This window comes from Nicotiana attenuata, chromosome 6, assembly GCF_001879085.1.
Source record: "Nicotiana attenuata strain UT chromosome 6, NIATTr2, whole genome shotgun sequence".
NCBI classification, from domain to species: Eukaryota; Viridiplantae; Streptophyta; class Magnoliopsida; order Solanales; family Solanaceae; genus Nicotiana; species Nicotiana attenuata.
Genome location: NC_031994.1, coordinates 1,920,826 through 1,927,015, shown reverse-complemented (window position 1 = coordinate 1,927,015; position 6,190 = coordinate 1,920,826). Strand labels below are relative to the sequence as shown.

At 32.9% G+C, this 6,190-nt stretch overlaps 1 long non-coding RNA gene across 1 annotated transcript; it reads right to left on the bottom strand.

The window, feature by feature from the left end:
• On the bottom strand, positions 915-2,879 carry LOC109228149. The gene is made up of 2 exons (XR_002068317.1): positions 2,487-2,879; positions 915-1,215 (listed from the first exon to the last, which is right to left on the bottom strand). It is a non-coding gene; the product is annotated as an uncharacterized LOC109228149 (long non-coding RNA).

The window sequence follows — 6,190 nt, the reverse complement described above, 5'->3', positions numbered from 1 at the left end:
TTAATGGTGTCCCGAGTCACCAATTTATTTTAAAAATCTCTAATCAAGGAGATTGACTCTATTTTTTTGGTCCGCAAATACGGAAGACCGGGTAAGGAATTATGTTAACCCGGAAGAAGGTGTTAGGCACTCCCGAATTCTGTGGTTTTAGCACGTTCGTTCAACTATTAATAACTGGCCTAATTATCTGATTAATTACATACTTTAAACCCATTGTGTATTTTAATCTTCTAACCGCTTTTAATTAATTATTTAAACGATTTTGTACTTATGAAAATTATTTGAACAAGCTGCGCGCACTTATTGTTTTTGTACATATTGCTAATCGCGTCACGTGAAACGCACCCGCGATCTACAACATGCCGATTTTATTATTATTCAAATTTGTCGTCGAGTCGCGTGAAACGCGCACTTAAATTGGGATTTACGTATCATGACCGCGCCACGGGAACCGTACCCGTAGTCACGATGTTTTATTAATCGCGCCTAAAGTAATCTACTGTGCTCATGAATTGATTAGCTTTCGTAAGATTGAAGACTAAATGTGAAAGCACGTATTTATGGGATGATCGTGAGATGGAATTACATTCACACCAGTCAACTAAGTTAAGTGGGCATCCTACTTTCACGAAATTATACTGTAATTACACCTTATTGGCTTATATCTAGGAATTCACGTGAACTGAATTAGTTATGAAAATTGCTAAGAACTGGTGAGCAAGTGTGGAGGATGTTCATGTTCAAGGCCCACATAAAGGAAAGTTCTAATCATTAAACTATCTATCGCTCAAACTTTAAATACCCAGTTAACAAAATTGTGGGAATAAACTAAAGACCCAATCTTTAAACCTTGTGATGGTAAAGAGTCAAAACAGATGCAGCACTTAACCGTATGAAGAAATTGACAAGAAAAATGATAAAATCTGCCTTGCTTTACATAATAGTGGCACAGTACATGATTCAAATAACATCATTGACACAGTAATCCTATATTATATATATAACTGTCATAATAAATTACAACCTTTCTTGGATCCAAATACACCCTAATAGTGCATTGTTGGCTTCAACATTCACTTGAAATTAGAAACAATAAACTTTTAAATATATCTTCAAAATCCAATTCTTTAGCTTTAGAGTTTTACTAATCTGGCCAGTTAGTGGCCAAATTCTCAAACTATAGCCATGCGATCAGCAGCAGCAGCCCTCTATATCCTGAAATCGGCACAAACTTGCTCATCATATATGTAGAAAAACTATAGTAGCTTTATGTTTAGAGCTATTGCTAAAGCTGTAAGATTTAAACAAAATTTCGGACATCATTCAAGATTATCAATCAAGTCAACAATTAATGACTCATACTTAGTTGATCAAATTTTCATAAATGTCACATTTCAAAACTACTTCAATGTTTCCACTCATGATTGAAACAAAAAGTCCATTAAATCACACACTAAAATAGCAACAAAAAAATATTCAGAGATCAAACAGGAGTAGAAGCATTTCTATTCATTTGATAAGAACAAAAATACAAAGAGATCTTAGTACTGACCTAGTTAAGTAAGAAAGCACTAAGATATCTAGATAAGAACCGAATCTGATTCAAACTAGAAGCTCAGCAGTAATCTTCATCAATGAAACCCAGGTCTCAACAGTTAATCAAACTTGTAAAACCCAAAAGAAATGAAGCAGGAAGACAAAACAAGAAAAGATTGGAACTTTCTCTATATTTTGTATTTCTGTCTCTAAATTGGAATTTTCAGATTGTTTTCTTCTTCAGAGAAATCCGTGAGGATGAGTGTGTACGTGTGTTCTTTATCCCCATAACAGTGTAAAATCAAGTCCCTTATATAAAGTTTGTGAGTTGTAGAAAAAGGGAGAGGATAGAAAGGAATCCTGTCAGCTAAAAATTAGGGAGGACTTCTTTCTAATACTGAAAAATGGACAGCTGTCCAATTCAGACTTTCTCTCTTATTTTAACTAAACCATTTAACTTCTAAAAATTCCCCTTTTACCCCAATTTTGAACTAATTTTTCGTATCTTTTTCCATTATAATCCCTTCTATTCTATTCTAGAACCTTCCAGCTGTTACAGATAATATTCCTTCAGATTTAATTCCTAAAGTGCCCTCTAAACTGCTAATTGCTAATCATCAATACTCTAAACCTATATCGAATGGCTTTTATTATTAAGTATTAATCTAATCCTAAAGAGAACAGAAACAAAAGACAACAATTAGCAAGATCAAGAAAAAAAACTCAGCCAAAAAGATTGAATTATCGAGCACACATTCTGTGACCTAACAAACATACATATTCATTACCGACACAATTAAACTCTATAAAAAGTCCTATAGTGTTGAGATTAGGAAGCTAAGTAATAATCAAACGGATTAATTATTTCTATTTTCGACAGAGATAAGGTAAAAGGAGATGAATATGAGGAAACAAACTGAAATTAAAGAGAAACGTGATGAGAGTTATACCTGCGGGCACTACACGACTGAAAATGATTTGGAAGAAAAACGGGCCGACCAACAAAACTCAAACGGATTCTGTGGCTTCGAAATGAATCGAAGCTAACGTAAATCGATTGCTCTCATTAAGAGCAATTGATTCATGTGAGTTTCGAGCCAAAACGCATGGTAAATCATGAAGAATCAGAGAGCAGACAAAAATCAATTTTTATGGAATTTTAGATCTATAATATGCTGATTTTGGTGAAGATTTAGGAGAAAATGGTAAGGGGTTTAGATTGAGGAGGAGTTGGAGATTATGGGTTGTCAATTTGAAGTGGTTTGGAGTGGCGCCGCCGCCATAAGGCAATTTCCGGCGGCGGCTTCTTCAAAGGATGAGAGAGATGAGGGAGGTGGGGGAAATGAGGGGCGTCTCTAGGGTTTTGGGAAGGGGGGTTCGGACAATTATAAGGGTGGAATTGGGTAAGTTCCTGGCCGTAGGATCAAATTCAGTGAATGGCCAGGATCAAAGTTACTAGAGACGGCGTCGTTTTGGGTATTAGGGGAGCTGGACCGGTTTGGACTCAAGGGGATTGGGCTAGGCAGATGTTTTGACTGGTTAGGTTTTAGGCCAAATAAACTGTTGTCCCAATTAACAAATGAAGGCAGGCAGCCTTCTCTTTTTTTCTTTGTTGTCTTTTTCTTTTCTTTGATTTTTAAATTCCAACTAATTAAATCCTAAATTAAGACCTACCTTAAATTAGCAAATTAATTCTACTAATCTATTAATAAATGCATGTAAAAATAAAAAAAAATAAAAAAAACCAAATATTTTGTTTCATTTTTATGTACTAATTCTAACAATTAAGAGTAATCAATTCTTAAAAATGCGAATTAAACTTAAGATGGCATGAAATAAAAATGTGACAATTTTTATGATTTTTCCATAATTTTAAGCTATTAAATATGCATGAAAAAGCAGCTAAATGTGAACAAATAATTTAAAAGAAAATCCCAAAACTCTATAAATTCAAAGCCAATTAGAACAATTTATTTTTGGGTGGATTTTGTAGGAATGTTTTCTGTAAGGCAAAAATTACGCGCTCACACTGGTTCTTGAGAGTATAATATATACTTCATGCTATTCGGTTGTAAACGAGTGTTGCTAGACGCCACCCGTGATTAGTATATATTGATCTGATAAATTTAATACTGGCTTAGTATTTAACCTATATAGTGTCACACTAACGAGTGTTCTGATATTTTCTAAAGGATTAATTATTCTATTATTTGATAATTGAATTAAAGAATTTAGTTAGTCAAATAAATTAAATTATTAGTCCAATTAAAATATTATTATATTTTTTTCTATCACAGAGGATAAAATTAATTTTGTGAACAAGTTTATGTTTTCTATTTGGAATAAAAAATAAATCATCTCTCTCTCTCTCTCTTTCTCTCTCTCTCTCTATCTATCTATCTATCTATCTATCTATATATATATATATATATATATATATATATATATATATATATATATATATATATATATATATATATACTTATTTTAGTGTACGTGTGTTGCACGTGTCATACCTTGTAGATCATTAAAGTAATATGACAAAATAGTGAATTCCATCATGCGAAATTTCATATGTGCTAAAATCTGGTCACTGAAGACACATTTAAAAAAAACGCGATGTGATTGATCAAATTTTGTATTACAGTATAATTGTTAGCAGACTTTTGATAGAAAGAAGCAGACTCCATTACGATTTACAATAATACTACCATCAAATGTAAATTTGGTATTGAGAGATGTACTTTTTCTGGCATTATCAAGCCCTTAATGGAGTGAGCTATACTATAATTGAGATTTAAACAATTTTATTGTTAAAATCTATCAAGTTTATATTCGGAGTTTTGTACTTTTATGATAACATACAAAAATAACATAAAGATTTAGGATAAAAAGAAAGTATGTATTCTAAAATATGTCTTGTTTCTAATGCGAACTTGAAAATTTGGAACAAACTTGGACGCTTTGAAGGAGGTTTACTACTTGCCTGACGTCACCGTACAAGGAAATAATAAAATTATTTGCTAACTATAAAGCTAATATTAGAAACAATAAAGTTTTTTAAAATAATAATGTTCTTTAATTAAGAGGTCAAATGATGAGTACAAGGAAATAATGAGTGTATAAAAGAATAAATAATTTTTTTACTATGAATATTTATTGTTTTTAATTTCTATGACATTCTTTTTGAGACCAAGATGTGATCACTAAAAGATATGCCAGTGCACAGGTTGATGGCTCTCCATCTCGAAAAGTAGGCTCTCCCTCTTGAGAAGTATTGCTTATCAATATTAAATTGAGCATCAAGGAACTGTTAAACCCATAATAAACCTTAGGAGACGCTCCATATGCTAAGTAACTAGAAACTTGGAATATAAACACAAATCAAAATCATAGAAAGAGGTATTAATGGGCAATATACCTCATAGGCGATTTTTTTGGGGTCAATATCATCCAAAATTCTGAAAATTACAGCATAAAAGGAAGAATTAGCATGTTCCAAAGTAATAACAAACAGAATAACAGATAAATCCGTCCATCAACTGACTAAGGTGATGTAAAATTTCTATGGAAATATGTCAAAAATTCTGATTTATTAACAAGGAATCAAATTGTTTATCAAATATTAGTGTTCGAGGCTTCTAGATTTTAGAAGAAATTGGTGGAAAAAAAGAATTCCAAGAGAGGAGACCCGTGCATATCGTGGTATTAAAGCAGTATCAACTAAGGTTTTTTCTTAATTAAAAAAATATGCAATCTACAAGTATAACAAAGAATTCTTCCAAAATCCAAAGGCTTAATACCCATAAAAGCTTAAAGGGTAGAAATTTGATTTTCAATGAAGGGATCTTCAAGAAGTTACACCCAGTACGACTCATTCTGCTAAAAGATACAATTCGATAAATGTACTACAAAAAGAAAAATTCTTTATTTTAACACTCTCAAATTGTTTAAAGTTGTATACGGTCGAAATCGGGCTCGTCTACTATACGACAAGTCGGGCTCGGAACATGAGGGGTTGGAGATCGACCCCGAATCTCGTCGAACCAGAACACGAGGTTAGAATGTCCGTTCTCGAGAATGTTGGATCTATGGTCCCAGAATCGACCCTGACCCCGAACGAGCTCGAGGAAACATTGTCAGTGCGACCAACAGAAGACCGAAATATCCATGACCAGTCGAGCATTACGGCGGGAATCACGGCACGTATCAATAAGGAACCGGCAAATTAGCAAATCTGGAGATTTTTACCTTTTATAGAATTGTACCTAAAGTAGGACTCCCCTACTATATAAAGGGGGTTTGATTACTTGTAAAAGACATTGTAATAATCATTCAGAAGCAATATACTGTTATTTTCTCTTTAAAGTTCTTATTCAGATGTGACTGAACATTGATCGAAGTGCACTCAGTAAAAGGGTGGCTCACCTCCTAAGGCTGTAACTGTTCCATTCGTGTGGTTTGAATTTATTTCTTCATACATTATTTCAATTGCAATTTAATTTATCAATTTGTATCAATTTAATCCACGTATCATCAAAACCACTTATAAATTTAATTTTTATCCAATTTTGAGGGTAAACAGTTTGGCGCGCACCGTGGGGCTATGGATAATATTGATTATTTGATACAAATTTTCCATAACACACTACTT